This window comes from Pseudophryne corroboree, unplaced genomic scaffold (genome assembly GCF_028390025.1).
Source record: "Pseudophryne corroboree isolate aPseCor3 unplaced genomic scaffold, aPseCor3.hap2 scaffold_296, whole genome shotgun sequence".
Classification (NCBI taxonomy): domain Eukaryota; kingdom Metazoa; phylum Chordata; class Amphibia; order Anura; family Myobatrachidae; genus Pseudophryne; species Pseudophryne corroboree.
In genome coordinates this window covers 402,764-419,078 of record NW_026969629.1, presented here as the reverse complement: position 1 = coordinate 419,078, position 16,315 = coordinate 402,764, and the positions used below count along the sequence as shown (strand labels likewise).

Sequence of the window (16,315 nt, the reverse complement as noted above, 5' to 3'; positions counted from 1 at the left end):
TTCACATGTGATCACACACCTGCACAGCGAATTTTCCCTTCCGCTGTAGGCGGCAACTACCTGATTACAGGGATGCAAAAAACACACCCTAGCGATCAGGTCTGAATTACCCACAATGTGCATATTTGCAGAGCAACAAGCTACAGGGAGCCTTCCACCCCCCCCCCCCTTCCCCATGACTATGGGACACTGCGGCCCCCACAGGGGGGGGGGGGTTGTTTGGGTTAGCTGGACATTCCCAAAAAAAGTGACTGTCCTGCAAAAATTGGTATAGTTGGGAGGTATGTGCAAATACATTTATTGTTTTGCATGCAGGGTAAATACTGGCTTCTTTGACATTTAGCCACAAATGCTGCACAGCTGAATTACAGTATTACACTGCAATTAACAGTTATGCTAGGACATTCCCCCTCCCAAATCTACCTCTCTCTGCATGTTACATCTGTCCCACAGTGGCGTGCGGTGAGGTCAGTGGCTAGTGAGGCACTACAGCCATAATTTCCGCCGAATCCTGCCGATGACCCTTAGCCAATGCCCGCTACTGCCTCTGAGCCGATACCCGCTGCCACCGCCAATGGCTTACAAACTCTCCCACAATCAACTGACCCAGCCCTCCACCACTAATTTCTATCTCAGTCCGATGCCGCCAATGCCCACTGCCTGCCTGCTCATTGTTCTTGTTATATATTATACATTTTTAAAGAAAAAAAAATGAGTGTTTGGGACTGGGAAGGGTGAGGGAGGAGGACATGAATGCAATTTTGTTGTCCAGGGCTTCCATTAACTTAAAGGAGAAGGGTCTGAATGGGTTAAAAAAAATGCGTGAGGTCCCCCCTCCTTAGTATAACCAGCCTCGGGCTCTTTGAGCTGGTCCTGGTTATTTAAATACTGGGGGAAAAATTGGACAGGGGTTCCCCTAATTTAGACAACCAGCACCGGGCTCTTAGAACGGTCCAGGTTCCAAAAATACGTGGGACAAAAGATGTAGGGGTCCCCCATATTTTTAAAACCAGCACCGGGCTCCACTAGCCAGAGAGATAATGCCACAGACGGGGGACACTTTTATGTAGGTCCCTGCGGCCCTGGCATTACCCCTCCAACTAGTCACCCCTGGCCGGGGTTCCCTGGAGGAGTGGGGACCCCTTAAATCAAGAGGTTCCTCCCCTCGAGGCACCCAAGGGCCAGAGGTGAAGCCCGAGGCTGTTCCCAGCACCCCTGGGTGGTGGGTGCCGGGCTGATAGCCATGTGTGTAAAAAAGAATATTGTTTTTTTTGTTGTGGAACTACAAGGCCCAGCAAGCCTCCCCCGCTTGCTGGTACTTGGAGAACCTCAAGTACCAGCAGGCGGGGAAATAACGGGCTTGCTGGTACCTGTAGTTCTACAACAACAAAAAATACCCAAATAAAAACACAAACACACACAGCGTGACAGTAAAATTATTGAGACAGGCTGTAGCATGTGGGTGCATGTAACCCTATAAAAGTGATGGATTGGGTGACTATTACAATACCCACTGTTGCTATCTGAAAAATTATGGATTTATAGATTGTTCTACCGAGACATGTTTTTTTCTAAAATGCACCACAGGTATGGATGGATAGTATACTTGACGACACAGAGGTAGGTAGAGCAGTGGCCTACTGTACCGTACTGCTATATATTATATTATTTATTATTATTATTATTATCCTTTATTTATATGGCGCCACAAGGGTTCCGCAGTGCCCAATTACAGAATACATAAACAAATAATCAAACAGGAAAACAGCAATTTACAGTTGACGACAATATAGGACAAGTACAGGGTAAATAAACATAGCTACATCAGCAGATGACACTGGAATAAGTATCAGGTGGCAGAAGACTGCTGGATTTGGTGCAGCTGAAGATTATTAAAGTAAGAAAAGAGTAAGCACATGAGGGAAGAGGGCCCTGCTCGTGAGAGCTTACATTCTAAAAGGGAGGGGTAGACAGACAGGGGTGAGACAGATGGGGTACATAGAGAGCGTGGAACAGAGGTTTAGGATGAGATTTGGCTGGGTTTGGTGAAGAAGTGGGTCTTGAGAGCCCGTTTGAAGTTTTGTAGAGAGGTGGAGAGTCTGAGGGGGAGAGATAGGGAATTCCAGAGAAGTGGTGCAGCACGTGAAAAATCTTGGAGGTAGGAGTGGGAGGAAGTAATCCGTAGGCAGGAGTCGGTGTGCATTAGCAGAGCGAAGAGGACGGGTGGGAGTGTAAATCGAGATAAGATCAGAGATGTAGATGGGAGAGGAGTGGGTGAGGGCTTTGTAAGCAAGTGTGAGAAGCTTGAAATGGATTCTGAAAGGGAAGGGGAGCCAGTGAAGAACTAGTAAGAGAGGAGAGGTGGACGTAGTGCGTTTGGTGAGGAAAATGAGCCAGGAAGCAGCATTGAGGATAGATTGGAGTGGAGAGAGGTATTTGTCAGGAATGCCAGTCAGGAAGAGATTACAGCAGTCCAGTCTGGAGATGACCAGTGAGTGGATAAGAGTCTTAGTAGCATCCTGGGTCAGAAAGGGTCTGATCCTGAAAATATTTTTTAGATGAAAACGGCAGGTTTGTGAGAGGTGCTGAATGTGTGGTTTGAAGGAGAGGGAGGAGTCAAGGATTACTCCAAGACAGCGCACTTGAGGGGTAGAGGAGATAGTAGTGCCATCAATAGATAATGAGATTGTAGGAGGTGAGGTTATGCGGGAGGGAGGGAAGATGATCAGCTCGGTCTTAGACATGTTAAGTTTAAGAAAGCGCTGGGACATCCAGGAAGAGATAGCAGAGAGACAGTTGGAGATACGAGTGAGGAGAGTAGGGGAGAGGTCTGGAGAGGAAAGATAGATTTGAGTGTCATCAGCATAGAGATGATATTGGAAACCAAAAGAACTAATGAGCTTACCTAGTGAGGACGTATAGAGAGAGAAGAGAAGAGGACCAAGGACAGAACCTTGGGGTACCCCTACAGTTAGTGGAAGTGAGGGGGAGGTGGAGTCATGAGAGGAGACAGAGAATGAACGGTCAGAAAGGTAGGACGACAACCAAGAGAGTGCTGTGTTACGCAGACCAATGGAGTGAAGGATTTGCAGTAGGAGAGGATGGTCCACAGTGTCAAAAGCAGCAGAGAGATCAAGTAGAATAAGTAGAGAGTAGTGTCCCTTAGATTTAGCAGCATGGAGGTCATTGCATACTTTTGTAAGGGCAGTTTCAGTGGAGTGGAGAGGACGGAAGCCAGACTGGAATGGGTCAAGCAGTAAGTGTGAGGAAAGAAAGGAAGTAAGGCGGTTGTAGACAATACGCTCAAGGAGTTTGGAGGCAAAAGGGAGGAGAGAGATGGGTCGGTAGTTGGAGAGAGTGTTTGGATCAAGGGTAGGTTTTTTTAAGAATAGGAGAGATGAGAGCGTGCTTGAAGGCAGAGGGGACAGTGCCTGATGAGAGGGAGAGATTGAGAAGGTGGGAAAGATGGGAAAAAGCAGAAGAAGAGAGGTGGCAAAGGAGGCGGGAGGGGATTGGGTCAAGTGGGGAGGTGGTGAGGGGACAGGAACGAATGAGGGCCATGACTTCCTCTCCAGATGCATGGGAGAAAGATGACAGAGTTGGTGCGAGGGATGGGGAGGGTTCGTAAGGGTTGGGAGAAGGCTGGTTACTGATAGTCTGGTGTGATGTGATGTCCTGACGTATGGAGTCAATTTTGGATGTGAAGTAAGTGGCAAAGTCAAGAGCAGAGAGTGAGGAAGGGAGACGAGGTGGAGGTGGGCAGAGGAGTGAGTTGAGAGTGGCAAAGAGGCGCCGAGGGTTGGAAGACTGGGAGGAGATGAGGTTCTTGAAGTATGACTGTTTAGCAAGAGAAAGGGCAGCACTGAAGGATGAGAGCATAAGTTTGAAATGGAGGAAGTCTGCCTTAGAGCGTGATTTCCTCCAGTGTCGCTCAGCCGTACGTGAGCATTTTTGCAGATATCTGGTGCATTTGGTGTGCCAGGGTTGAGGTGTTAATTTGTGAGGGTGAATAGTGGTTGGTGGAGCAACAGAGTCAAGAGCAGAAGTAAGGGAAGCATTGTATGTGGAAGTGGCTTGTTCAGGGCATGAGAGAGAGAGAATAGGAGAGAGAAGTGAGTCAAACAGGGAGGAAAGGAATGTGGTGTCAATAGCTTCAATGTTACGCTTAGTGATGGTAGCCTTAGGAGGTAGAGATGGGGAAGTCGAGAGAGATAGGTTGAAGGAGAGCAGGTGGTGGTCAGAGAGGGGAAATGGGGAGTTGGAAAAATCAGAAATATCACAGCGGTGAGTGAAGACCAGATCCAGTGAGCTCCCATTCACATGGGAGGGTGAGGAGGTCCACTGGGAGAGACCAAGTGAAGAGGTGAGGTTAAGGAGTTTAGAGGCAGGGGATTGTGTGGGGATGTCAATAGGGATGTTGAAATCGCCTAGGATAATGGTGGGAATGTCAGAAGAGAGGAAGTGAGGAAGCCAGGAAGCAAAGTTGTCGATTAATTTGGAAGCAGTGCCAGGGGGGCGGTAAATGACAGCTACTCTAAGATGGACTGGTTGGAAGAGGCATATGGCGTGGACCTCAAATGTAAAGAATATAAGGGATGGTTCTGGTGGTATGAGTTGGTAGGAGTAACTAGAAGGTAAAAGGACCCCAACACCACCCCCATGGCGACCCCCAGGTCGGGGTGTGTGTGTGAATGTAAGGCCCCCAGCAGAGAGAGCAGCAGCAGAAGTAGTGTCAGAGGGCGTAATCCAAGTTTCAGTAATGGCTAGTAGGTGTAGGGAGTTGGAAATGAAAAGGTCATGAGTGGGGACCAGTTTGTTATAAACAGATCTGGCATTCCAGAGGGCACAGGATAGGGGGTATGAGTTTGTGGGAGAGATGTGAATTAGATTTTCAGGGTTGCTGTAGCGATGAGGTGGGATTAACTTTGAGGGCAGGGATGATGAGAGAGTAGTGATGGTACGGGTGCCTGAGCTAGGAGGGGAAACTGCAGGAGGTGGGCAGGGAGGGAGGTCAGTGTGATGTGGATGGGGGTGTGGGGAGGTGACAGGGAAGGGAGAGAGGGAGCAGGGCTGAGTTGTGGGGTAGCAGGACCATGGGGCAGAGGTGAATAAAAGTGGGGTAACAGGAAAGGTGGGGGAAGGAAACAGAGGGATGGAGGGGAGACAGAGGAGGGGAGAGAGGAGGAGGTGGAGGAGACTAGGGGGGAAGGCTAAAGATACATTATTAGGTAGACACTGAGTGATGTGGGGAGTATAAGAAAACCTTGACATAGTGTTAAGTAGGTAAATAGGTTGAGGGAAAGTGGAAGTAGGAGAGGAGACTGTAAGGCAATCCGAGCAGAAGAATTGCAGAAATGCAGGTGAGAAAAGCAGTGTAGGCTCAAGGGGTGTAGATTTAGTATGAACTGAGTCAAAAGCGTAGATAAAGTGGGTGCAGAAAAGTATTTGGAGTGTAAGAAATGAAAGGATTGTGAGAGGTTTAAGAAGCAATGGTAATTATGTTAGATGTTTTAAGTGTTTGCAGGTAAAATTGCATTGGTGCAGCTGTGCTTAAAAAACAAAATTACAATAATACAGATACAGGCATTTGTAGGTGAAATGGATGGTTTATGAAATGTCCAAGTAAGGTAGTTCTGTGCTATGTAATCAGATGCAACAATCAGGAGGTGAGTGATCTGAGGAGTAAGTGACTCACATTTGTTATTAGTTCTTCAGTTTTCTTTGTTTTGTTAGATTGGTGTGCTTCTGTTTTCCTTCTTTTTCACTTCAATTGAACGCTGATTGAACACTGCTGTTATGTGTCAATTTTATCACGCTTTTATAAAAATGCACGCTTAGATCAATAAATGCACAGCCAAATGGCTTTGCACAGCCTACACCATTGGACTTAAGTAGAAGACTATTACAAGTGAAACCAATAATTGAAATCTGTAACCACACCCCACCCCCTCAAATGCCAGGCAATAAATTACCTTAAAAACAACAACCAGGCATTCCACAAAGATTAAACTGGGTCTATATCATTCAAAACTTTAAAAAAGTACTTCAAAATCACATACTATGCAATAATGTTTCAATTTGCATTACCCAGCAGAATTAGCTTTGCATATATAGATATAGTGCAGCAGAATATATTGGTGGTTGTAGTCAATTGTAATTACCTGTAGGTGACAAGAAGAGAAGAAACGTCAATTCACAATCGATATCAGCTGAAGATAAATTAATGCTGATTGAACACTGCTGTTATGTGTCAATTTTATCACGCTTTGATAAAAATGCATGCTTAGATCAATAAATGCACAGCCAAACGGCTTTGCACAGCCTATACCATTGGACTTAAGTAGAAGACTATAACAAGTGAAACCAATAATTGAAATCTGTAACCACACCCCACCCCCTCAAATGCCAGGCAATAAATTACCTTAAAAACAACAACCAGGCATTCCACAAAGATTAAACTGGGTCTATATAATTCAAAACTTTAAAAAAGTACTTCAAAATCACATACTATGCAATAATGTTTCAATTTGCATTACCCAGCAGAATTAGCTTTGCATATATAGATATAGTGCAGCAGAATATATTGGTGGTTGTAGTCAATTGTAATTACCTGTAGGTGACAAGAAGAGAAGAAACGTCAATTCACAATCGATATCAGCTGAAGATAAATTAATGCTGATTGAACACTGCTGTTATGTGTCAATTTTATCACGCTTTGATAAAAATGCACGCTTAGATCAATAAATGCACAGCCAAACGGCTTTGCACAGCCTACACCATTGGACTTAAGTAGAAGACTATTACAAGTGAAACCAATAATTGAAATCTGTAACCACACCCCACCCCCTCAAATGCCAGGCAATAAATTACCTTAAAAACAACAACCAGGCATTCCACAAAGATTAAACTGGGTCTATATCATTCAAAACTTTAAAAAAGTACTTCAAAATCACATACTATGCAATAATGTTTCAATTTGCATAACCCAGCAGAATTAGCTTTGCATATATAGATATAGTGCAGCAGAATATATTGGTGGTTGTAGTCAATTGTAATTACCTGTAGGTGACAAGAAGAGAAGAAACGTCAATTCACAATCAATATCAGCTGAAGATAAATTAACGCTGATTGAACGCTGCTGTTATGTGTCAATTTTATCACGCTTTGATAAAAATGCACGCTTAGATCAATAAATGCACAGCCTACACCATTGGACTTAAGTAGAAGACTATTACAAGTGAAACCAATAATTGAAATCTGTAACCACACCCCACCCCCTCAAATGCCAGGCAATAAATTACCTTAAAAACAACAACCAGGCATTCCACAAAGATTAAACTAGGTCTATATAATTCAAAACTTTAAAAAAGTACTTTAAAATCACATACTATGCAATAATGTTTCAATTTGCATTACCCAGCAGAATTAGCTTTGCATATATAGATATAGTGCAGCAGAATATATTGGTGGTTGTAGTCAATTGTAATTACTCAGCAGAATTAGCTTTGCATATATAGATATAGTGCAGCAGAATATATTGGTGGTTGTAGTCAATTGTAATTACCCAGCAGAATTAGCTTTGCAAATATAGATATAGTGCAGCAGAATATATTGGTGGTTTTAGTCAGTTGTAATTACCCAGCAGAATTAGCTTTGCATATATATAGTGCAGCAGAATATATTGGTGGTTGTAGTCAAATTAAGCAGACGGGAGAAGTCAGGATAGTGCGCAAGGGCATAGAAGGGAGCGGCTCAAGAAAAGAGAAGTGGAAACAGACAGCAAACTAGGCTGGAGAGAGACCTGAGACAAAGAGATCTGAATTATACGAGAGCCGACCAGGGGAAACACAAATTATGCAGTCAAGTTTCCCACATTTGGAAAAATCACAGGAGCAGCACACCCAGAGTGCAATGAGTGAGCCTTGCCCTGGGAGAAGCACCTTCATGATCATAGTATATCACCTGGCAGGTAAGTAGGAGTTGGGCTAGAGCTGGGGAGGGTCGCTGCTCGGGCACCCCCCTGTCAAGTGAAGGAGATCCAACTGAGGCAGCACAAGGAATCTCTCGAAAGAAGAACAAGGCTAGAGGAAGATCTGAGACAAATAAATCTGACTTTTACCAGAGCTGACCAGAGGAAAGAACAAACACAGTCCCCCACTACCACAAATAATGCAGTCGAGTTTCCCACATTTGGGGAAATCATACGGGTCAGCATACCCAGAATGCAATGAATGAACCTCACCCTGGGAGAACAATCTTCATGACCATGGTATCTCCTATGCAAAATAAGAATGATTTGGGATAGGGCTGGGGAGGGCCGCTGCTCAGGCACATCTCTGTCAAGTAAAGGAGATTCAACTGAGGCAGCACAAGGGAACTCTCATCTGGGGACAACAACTGCAGGGAGAACACATATTTTCAGATGAACATGGGAGGGCAGAAGGCTACCTAATACTGAAGCACCCCCAAACAACAAACCAAATGCAACAACTAGTGCAAGCATTCCTGGGGGAAGGCCTGCAGCAGATGGATTTGCATATGGTGATGTCATCCAAGCAGTGGGTCAAAGTTGGCTTCAACCCTCGTCTGCATATGAAAAGAGAAAAGGGGCGTGCAGGGCATGGCAGCATTTTTCTGCGCTTGGATGACCCCTAGTTCGCATTAAACACCTCCACCCTCCTTCGGTGTGGGGCTAATGTTGGCTATGCCCCAGCCCCGAAGCATTCAAGCTGATTTCTTGCAGCAGCTGGGCACTGTAACAGCTCCAGAGCTGCTCTGTAAGGCAAATAAAAGGGTGTGGGACCTGCAGCACTACCTGTAGTTCGCATTGTGCATTGGAAGGCACAAAGTAAGCAGACGGGAGAAGTCAGGATAGTGCGCAAGGGCATAGAAGGGAGCAGCTCAAGAAAAGAGAAGTGGAAACAGACAGCAAACTAGGCTGGAGAGAGACCTGAGACAAAGAGATCTGAATTATACGAGAGCCGACCAGGGGAAACACAAATTATGCAGTCAAGTTTCCCACATTTGGGGAAATCGCAGGAGCAGCACACCCAGAGTGCAATGGGTGAGCCTTGCCCTGGGAGAAGCACCTTCATGATCATAGTATATCACCTGGCAGGTAAGTAGGAGTTGGGCTAGAGGTGGGGAGGGTCGCTGCTCGGGCACCCCCCTGTCAAGTGAAGGAGATCCAACTGAGGCAGCACAAGGGAACTCTCGAAATAAGAACAAGGCTAGAGGAAGATCTGAGACAAAGAAATCTGACTTTTACCAGAGCTGACCTCACATCACACCAGACTATCAGTAACCAGCCTTCTCCCATCCCTTACCAACCCTCCCCATCCCTCGCACCAACTCTGTCATCTTTCTCCCATGCATCTGGAGAGGAAGTCATGGCCCTCATTCGTTCCTGTCCCCTCACCACCTCCCCACTTGACCCTATCCCCTCCCGCCTCCTCTGCCACATCTCTTCTTCTGCTTGTTCCCATCTTTCCCACCTTCTCAATCTCTCCCTCTCATCAGACACTGTCCCCTCTGCCTTCAACCACGCTCTCATCTCTCCTATTCTTAAAAAACCTACCCTTGATCCAAACACTCTCTCCAACTACCGACCCATCTCTCTTCTCCCTTTTGCCTCCAAACTCCTTGAGCGTATTGTCTACAACCGCCTTACTTCCTTTCTTTCCTCACACTCACTGCTTGACCCATTCCAGTCTGGCTTCCATCCTCTCCACTCCACTGAAACTGCCCTTACAAAAGTATGCAATGACCTCCATGCTGCTAAATCTAAGGGACACTACTCTCTACTTATTCTACTTGATCTCTCTGCTGCTTTTGACACTGTGGACCATCCTCTCCTACTGCAAATCCTTCACTCCATTGGTCTGCGTAACACTGCCCTCTCTTGGTTGTCGTCCTACCCTTCTGACCGTTCATTCTCTGTCTCCTCTCATGACTCCACCTCCCCCTCACTTCCACTAACTGTAGGGGTACCCCAAGGTTCTGTCCTTGGTCCTCTTCTCTCTCTATACGTCCTCACTAGGTAAGCTCATTAGTTCTTTTGGTTTCCAATATAATCTCTATGCTGATGACACTCAAATCTATCTTTCCTCTCCAGACCTCTCCCCTACTCTCCTCACTCGTATCTCCAACTGTCTCTCTGCTATCTCTTCCTGGATGTCCCAGCGCTTTCTTAAACTTAACATGTCTAAGATCGAGCTGATCATCTTCCCTCCCTCCCGCATAACCTCACCTCCTACAATCTCATTATCTATTGATGGCACTACTATCTCCTCTACCCCCCAAGTGCGCTGTCTTGGAGTAATCCTTGACTCCTCCCTCTCCTTCAAACCACACATTCAGCACCTCTTACAAACCTGCCGTTTTCATCTAAAAAATATTTCCAGGATCAGACCCTTTCTGACCCAGGATGCTACTAAGACTCTTATCCACTCACTGGTCATCTCCAGACTGGACTACTGTAATCTCCTCCTGACTGGCATTCCTGACAAATACCTCTCTCCACTCCAATCTATCGTCAATGCTGCTGCCCGGCTCATTTTCCTCACCAAATGCACTACGTCCACCTCTCCTCTCTTACTAGTCCTTCCCTGGCTCCCCTTCCCTTTCAGAATCCATTTCAAGCTTCTCACACTTGCTTACAAAGCCCTTAACCACTCCTCTCCCATCTACATCTCTGATCTTATCTCGCTTTACACTCCCACCCGTCCTCTTCGCTCTGCTAATGCACGCCGACTCTCCTGCCTACGGATTACTTCCTCCCACTCCTACCTCCAAGATTTTTCACGTGCTGCACCACTTCTCTGGAATTCCCTACCTCTCCCCCTCAGACTCTCCACCTCTCTACAAAACTTCAAATGGGCTCTCAAGACCCACTTCTTCACCAAACCCAGCCAAATCTCATCCTAAACCTCTGTTCCACGCTCTCTATGTACCCCATCTGTCTCACCCCTGTCTGTCTACCCCTCCCCTTTAGAATGTAAGCTCTCACGAGCAGGGCCCTCTTCCCGCATGTGCTTACTCTTTTCTTACTTTAATAATCTTCAGCTGCACCAAATCCAGCAGTCTTCTGCCACCTGATACTTATTCCAGTGTCATCTGCTGATGTAGCTATGTTTATTTACCCTGTACTTGTCCTATATTGTCATCAACTGTAAGTTGCTGTTTTCCTGTTTGATTATTTGTTTATGTACTCTGTAATTGGGTGCTGCGGAACCCTTGTGGCGCCATATAAATAAAGGATAATAATAATAATAATAATAAATAATATAATATATAGCAGTACAGTACAGTAGGCCACTGCTCTACCTACCTCTGTGTCGTCAAGTATACTATCCATCCATACCTGTGGTGCATTTTAGAAAAAAAACATATCTCGGCAGAGCAATCTATAAATCCATCATTTTTCAGACAGCAACAGTGGGTATTGTAATAGTCACCCAATCCATCACTTTTATAGGGTTACATGCATCCACATGCTACAGCCTGTCTCAATAATTTTACTGTCACGCGGTGTGTGTGTTTGTGTTTTTATTTGAATATTTTTTTGTTGTTGTAGAACTACAGGTACCAGCGAGCCCGTTATTTCCCCGCCTGCTGGTACTTGAGGTTCTCCAAGTACCAGCAAGTGGGGGAGGCTTGATGGGCCTTGTACTTCCACAACAAAAAAACAATATTCTTTTTTTACACTTATGGCTATCAGCCCGGCACCCACCACCCAGGGGTGCTGGGGACAGCCTCGGGCTTCACCCCTGGCCCTTGGGTGCCTCGAGGGGAGGAACCTCTTGATTTAAGGGGTCCCCACTCCTCCAGGGAACCCCGGCCAGGGGTGACTAGTTGGAGGGGTAATGCCAGGGCCGCAGGGACCTACATAAAAGTGTCCCCCGGCTGTGGCATTATCTCTCTGGCTAGTGGAGCCCGGTGCTAGTTTTAAAAATATGGGGGACCCCTACATCTTTTGTCCCACGTATTTTTGGAACCAGGACCCGTCTAAGAGCCCGGTGCTGGTTGTCTAAATACGGGGAACCTCTGTCCATTTTCCCCCCCAGTATTTAAATAACCAGGACCGGCTCAAAGAGGCTGGTTATACTAAGGAGGGGGGACCTCACACATTTTTTTTAACCCATTCAGACCCTTCTCCTTTAAGTTAATGGAAGCCCTGGACAACAAAATTGCATTCATGTCCTCCTCCCTCACCCTTCCCAGTCCCAAACACTCATTTTTTTTTCTTTAAAAATTTATAATATATCACAAGAACAATGAGCAGGGCATTGGCGGCATCGGACTGAGATAGAAATTAGTGGTGGAGGGCTGGGTCAGTTGATTGTGGGAGAGTTTGTAAGCCATTGGCGGTGGCAGTGGGTATCGGCTCAGAGGCAGTAGCGGGCATTGGCTAAGGGTCATCGGCAGGATTCAGCGGACATTATGGCTGTAGTGCCTCACTAGCCACTGACCTCACCGCACGCCACTGTGGGACAGATGTAACATGCAGAGAGAGGTAGATTTTGGGAGAAGGAATGTCCTAGCATAACTGTTAATTGCAGTGTAATACTGTAATTCAACTGTGCAGCATTTGTGGCTAAATGTCAAAGAAGCCAGTATTTACCCTGCATGCAAAACAATAAATGTATTTGCACATACCTCCCAACTAACCCAATTTTTGCAGGACAGTCACTTTTTTGGGGAATGTCCAGCTAACCCAAACAACCCCCCCCCCCCGCCAGTGTCCCATAGTCATGGGGAAGGGGGGGGTGGAAGGCTCCCTGTAGCTTGTTGCTCTGCAAATATGCACATTGTGGGTAATTCAGACCTGATCGCTAGGGTGTGTTTTTTGCATCCCTGTGCTCAGGTAGTTGACGCCTACAGCGGAAGGGAAAATTTGCTGTGCAGGTGTGTGATCACATGTGCACAAGAGCTGCACAGCTCAGCACTTACTCAGCCATTGAGGTGACGTCACAAATCCTCCCACAAAACGCCGGGTCCCTCCAGTGTTTTTCCGGACACTCCCTAGAAACATTCAGTTGCCACCCACACAAACACCCTCTTCTTCTCAATCTTCTTGTGATCTCCGGACCGTCGCACCTACGCATTGTGGCGCATACGCATGTGCAGTGCAGACCTGATTGCCCGCTGGGTGAAAATAAATTGAAGCGATCTGGTCTGAATAAGCCACAATGTCTATTCACGGGAGACAGAGGGGCTGGGGCATGGTCAGCAGCTCACAGAGCACCTATAATGACAAAAATGGGAGACATGGCTCAGGATCGCGATATACCTGCGAAGGTACGCCCTCTACTGATTGACAGGCAGAGGCATTCGCATTTTCTGCGGGGCACCCGGAGAAAATGTAGGCACATGCACAGGATGGACCCTGCGTATATGCCCCCATCCTCTTCATAGTTTTTGCGGTTGGAACGAGCAGTGTGAAAACATCAATCGATGGGGGTAATTCCAAGTTGATCGCAGCAGGAATTTTGTTAGCAGTTGGGCAAAACCATGTGTACTGCAGGGGAGGCAGATATAACATGTGCTGAAAGAGTTAGATTTGGGTGAGTTAATTTGTTTCTGTGCACGGTAAATACTGACTGCTTTATTTTTACACTGCAAATCAGATTGCAGATTGAACACACCACACCCAAATCTAACTCTGGTGGTCATTCCGAGTTGTTCGCTCGGTAATTTTCTTCGCATCGCAGCGATTTTCCGATTATTGCGCATGCGCAATGTTCGCACTGCGACTGCGCCAAGTAAATTTGCTATACAGTTAGGAATTTTACTCACGGCATTACGAGGTTTTTTCTTCGTTCTGGTGATCGGAGTGTGATTGACAGGAAGTGGGTGTTTCTGGGCGGAAACTGGTCATTTTATGGGCGTGTGGGAAAAAACGCTACCGTTTCTGGGAAAAACGCGGAAGTGGCTGGAGAAACGGAGGAGTGTCTGGGCGAACGCTGGGTGTGTTTGTGACGTCAAACCAGGAACGACAAGCACTGAACTGATCGCACTGGCAGAGTAAGTCTCGAGCTATTCAGAAACTGCACAGAGATGTCTTTTCGCAATATTGCGAATCTTTCGTTCGCAATTTTAAGATGCTAAGATTCACTCCCAGTAGGCGGCGGCTTAGCGTGTGCAATGATGCTAAAAGCAGCTTGCGAGCGATCAACTCGGAATGAGGGCCTCTCTCTGCACATGTTAAATCTGCCTTCCCTGCAGTGCACATGGGGGGTAATTCTGAGTTGATCGCAGCAGGATTTTTGTTAGCAGTTGGGCAAAACCATGTGCACTGCATTTACGAACAGATGATTTTTTTATATAAATTTTAAAATGTTAGTAAATGTGTGTGTTTTTTTCAACCTGGAAGCCCAACATCGATTAAGATCGATCTTAAATAGACCCCTCGGTTTTAAGGATAACCATGGTTGAGTCCAATGGTTAATTCACATTGACCGAAGTTCTAATTAAGTAGTGATGTGCACCGGAAATTTTTCGGGTTTTGTGTTTTGGTTTTAGGTTCGGTTCCGCGGCCGTGTTTTGGGTTCGGACGCGTTTTGGCAAAACCTCACCGAATTTTTTTTGTCGGATTCGGGTGTGTTTTGGATTCGGGTGTTTTTTTCAAAAAACCCTAAAAAACAGCTTAAATCATAGAATTTGGGGGTCATTTTGATCCCATAGTATTATTAACCTCAATAACCATAATTTCCACTCATTTTCAGTCTTTTTTGAACACCTCACACCTCACAATATTATTTTAATTGGTATTTGGTACCGAGGACACAGTACCTCAATCAAGTCTATAGTTGGCTCTGAAATCAGCATTAAACTGGATCCACACTTAGATTATCTGTCCATTTATTTTTTCTAGTTGAAACAAAATTATGCTAATATGTGGCAGCAAATGACAATTGACCATTTGCTCCCAAACACTGGAAAACATCCAAAAATGGTCATTTAGATAAATTGGTTAAATCCATTTAATTTAGCTAATTTATCCAAACTACCTTTATTGTATCTTTGTGGGTGAATGATGTGTGGGTCAGTGTTGAGGGTGGTGGAGGAGATGGGTAATAGGCACAGCAGGGTGTGGACAGTCAAATAGTGTGCTTAGAGGTGCAGATAAATAGGGATATCTAATAATTCACCCACTATTCTATAGAATTATTAGATATCCCTATTTATCTGCATTACTCACCTAACACTCAGCATTTATCTACATGCTGATGCTATTCATAGCACTTAGCTTGCAAGTATTTTACCCATAAGGAGACACATTAGATGTTCCCTCTCTTTTCATTAAAGACGTCCCCAGCAACCATACTGTACTATACTACAACAGGAATAATTACTGTGGGGGATTATACCATTTGATCTGGAATAAAGGGAAAATATTGTGGAAAGAGTGCTGTAAGTGTATGATATGTAGAACTATTGCCAAGTTCTGACATTTGTCAAGTGAATTACTAATATACATTCAACTAATATTACATAGTGTCCAGTAATTCAGTATCAGACTAATTGATATAGTCAATTTGGATCAATAATAAAGACACAACACAGGTAGCGAACCTTGATATTAATAAATGTATTTCCATTTATTATATATGATAATTACATTATACAAACTTATTGTACTTTATTTCGTGTTTAGACAATTTTAACGAATTTATTAAAAGTTAATTTTTAAATCATCATTTGTGCGCCAGCAAAAGAGACATTCTTTTCTCTTCTCCTTTTCTGCATAACATTACTTGTCTCTGGTAGCACCCCCGAACGTCCTACAATTAATATTTAATATAACTGATGGACATTTATTGGGGCCTCTTCATACAAATATTTAGAATTTAATAGCTGGTGCAGAACACATCCTCTTCCCCCCATTACCTGTATATCTGGATTCACCAAGGAAATGCTGATGCTGACTCCAAGAAGAAAGGGAGTCTCTTCCCTATGAAGGTGAAGCCTTGTTTGGCGCCGGCCTAGTTAATTTGATCTCGGCAGCTCCCGCAGGTAAGTCAACCTTCTTGCACTATGTTCCCTCTCAACGGATAAAGACGCATCATTATCTGATGCAGTCATTTCGGCCCAATAGATATGCAAGAAGTTAAGATTCCCCTTTCTTTGCAGGTAGAGGAAGGAGAAGAGGGAAGAGGTCTGTAGCCTCTTCAAGATTGCAGGAGCAGAGATTGTCCTCTGCTTCTGCCAAATCCACTGCATGACGCTAGGGCTTTCTTGCAGGTGCCCGCACCAGTGGGGGCACGTCTAAAACTCTTCAGTCAGTTCTGGATTCATTCGGACATGGACTCAT

The 16,315-nt window shown here is 45.2% G+C and overlaps 3 non-coding genes across 3 annotated transcripts; all 3 read right to left on the bottom strand.

Annotated features, from left to right (window-relative positions):
• Positions 1-7,814: 7,814 nt before the first annotated feature.
• Positions 7,815-7,977, bottom strand: LOC135015575 (U1 spliceosomal RNA). The gene has a single exon (XR_010213797.1). It is a non-coding gene; the product is annotated as a U1 spliceosomal RNA (small nuclear RNA).
• A 152-nt stretch (positions 7,978-8,129) lies between these two features.
• Positions 8,130-8,293, bottom strand: LOC135015543 (U1 spliceosomal RNA). The gene has a single exon (XR_010213770.1). It is a non-coding gene; the product is annotated as a U1 spliceosomal RNA (small nuclear RNA).
• A 670-nt stretch (positions 8,294-8,963) lies between these two features.
• On the bottom strand, positions 8,964-9,126 carry LOC135015562 (U1 spliceosomal RNA). Its single transcript, XR_010213788.1, has one exon. It is a non-coding gene; the product is annotated as a U1 spliceosomal RNA (small nuclear RNA).
• Between the last annotated feature and the right edge of the window lie 7,189 nt (positions 9,127-16,315).